The following is a 2500-nucleotide window of genomic DNA, read 5'->3' on the forward strand; positions in this document are numbered from 1 at the left end:
CGACTATAATATCCACGCCACGCCTTGTGTTCCATCTAGCTTAATCTAGATGGAACTCCCCCAATATAACCGTCGCTTCTGTCGTAAGGATAAACAGTTCGTCCTTTTGAGCTTTTATTAATACGGTTGCCTTTACTAATCTTATTTTTTATCCCCCCAAATGCTCTATCAGCATCAGCAGACTTATCCAATTTTTTTATCCTTTCTCATCAGCTCTGTGAGGGGTTTGGCTATGCCGGAAAATTAGGGACATGCTTCCGATGTAATCAACATATTCTTAGGGTGTTTCAACTCTTGAATAGCTTTGATGTTCAAAGGATCTGACTTGCATCCTTCCTTTGACTCTATGTGTCCCAGGATTTTACCGCCCTTCCCGCTATTCTACATTTGCTTAAATGCAATTTAATCCCTCTTTCCCTAAACAACTCAAATATTATCTTTGATATCCTTAATCTATTCAGCAATGCATCAAAAGTGTCTCTTCACAAAATCGCGTCGTCTAAGTAATTTCACTCCCCTCCCTCTCGAATATGAGGATCATGGATTTAATGCATCTGCCTACTAAAGATGGCTGGGGCACAACTCCATATAATGAACAACCATCTGAAAAAAGTAGCTAATTCTCGGGATGTTTTATCAAGTTCAGTTAGAGATAGAGATATTGAGTTCTAATGATGCACAATATTCGGCTGCCTTTCAACAAATTCAACAAGCCGTGGAAGAGGACACACATCAGTGTATCCAATTTGTCTTTTTGTTATTCAGAGTCAATCTGCATGAGATAGTAAGATTTTATATTCCAAGTGGCTCTAACCTATTATATTACAAAATTTACGTAAAAAGTTGCTTACGTTTCATTACTAGCCTAAAAAGGAAGAGAGCGCCAGATTGTCTGGAGAGACACCGACGTTATCAAGCATTGCTCTAGCTCTAGCCTCATTCAGCCCGATAGCCATCTAAGATACTCAAATCTAGCAATTATTAACCTATATCCGAATATATATATATATATATATATATATATATAAATATATACGTATATATATAATACATATACAAATACATATACAAATACATATAGATAATATATATACATATATATATATATATATATATATATTAACACACACACACACACACACACACACACACACACACACACACACATACACATATGATATATATTTACACACATGAACACACACACACAGGAATATATACACTCTGAACATTTCTGATTTTTTATATTATATTCGCCACTTCCTTTTAAAGATGAGTTTCGATGGTTGAAAAAAAAAACATTTGAGCAGTCTTCAAGTAGCAATGCGCTGATACTATTTAAAGCTGAGATGAGGGTAACATTCCTTTTCTGAAAGAAAGGTCATATTAAAGCTTGTTGGAATGTTTATGATATATTTCATATGTAAGTATACAAGCATCCATTCACCCATTCATCTACCCACCCAGTCATCTATCCATCTAGCCATCCGTCCACCTATCCATCCATTCATTCATCCATCCCTCTTTCTTTTCATCCATCCATCCATATATTATTCCATATGTATATATATATATGCATATTGTACAAATACAAGTATATATATATATATATATATATATATATATCATCGTCATCATCAGCCTGAGTCAATCCAGTGCAGGACGTAGGCCTCTCCCAATCTTTTCCAACTTTGTCTGTCTTGTGTTTTTTGTTTCCAGTCTTGGCCCTCAAATTTCGTTATTTCTTCATTGGTCTGGCCCTTGGCCTCTTTACGTTATCTATAGCCCAGTCTGTTATTTTCTTTGTCAATCTGTCCTGTCTCAAATATATATGACCTGCCCATTTTTTATATCATCCACTTTTGTATGTTCCTAGATCCACATCGCCCTCATCCGATCTCTTAGGCTAATTCCCAGCATGAACCTCTCCAGTCCTCTCTGGGCACCTATTAGTTTCCTCTTCAGTAATTTGGTTATAGTCCATGATTCCAGGCTTTCGAAGTTTTTGTTTTGAGAAGGCATTTGTTTAAAAGATTGGCTAGTTTCACTGTTGCAATTTCTCCTTCATCTATTATCAGGTTTATACTAATTTCATCTTCACCTGGCGTTTTTCCTCTCTTTAAGCGCTCTTTTTATTTCTCAAATCCAGCAATGTTGTGATGTTTGGTACGTCTTTAGTTAAGGCGAGGTTCAACTGGCTTTCTTTACGCGGGGCCCCGACCCATGTTCGTCTGCCCTACCAAACGTAGTGTTTCAATTGCGGAAACGGCCTCCGTACCAGCCCAAACATACCCAAGGATTGACTACGCGTTAGCACGGACCACAAGGATAGTTTCCTTTATTTCGCCGTAGTTTTGTGTATTGTAGCTTTTAACTTTGTGAAGAATGAGGAAAGAATACCTAAGAGATCATGGGTTGAGGCATGGAAACAAGAAAAGACCTGAGTGCCATAATTATGCTAGTGAAGGAGCAGGCTCCGGAGGACGGTCGCGGGTTTTAC

General features: G+C 37.5%; 1 protein-coding gene across 2 annotated transcripts in view; it reads left to right on the top strand.

Annotated features, from left to right (window-relative positions):
- Positions 1-2500, top strand: part of LOC125030665 — a 79170-nt gene that overhangs the window by 43462 nt on the left and 33208 nt on the right. The window contains exon 2 of one of the 2 annotated variants that reach the window (XR_007115415.1): positions 2150-2500. This exon is cut by the window's right edge and continues 78 nt beyond it. The exons of the other annotated variant lie outside the window; for it this stretch is intronic. The gene's annotated coding sequence lies outside the window, so the exon portion shown is untranslated. The remainder of the gene's footprint in view (positions 1-2149) is intronic. 2 annotated transcript variants of the gene reach the window in all.

Source organism: Penaeus chinensis, chromosome 11, assembly GCF_019202785.1.
Source record: "Penaeus chinensis breed Huanghai No. 1 chromosome 11, ASM1920278v2, whole genome shotgun sequence".
In the NCBI taxonomy this organism is placed as follows: domain Eukaryota; kingdom Metazoa; phylum Arthropoda; class Malacostraca; order Decapoda; family Penaeidae; genus Penaeus; species Penaeus chinensis.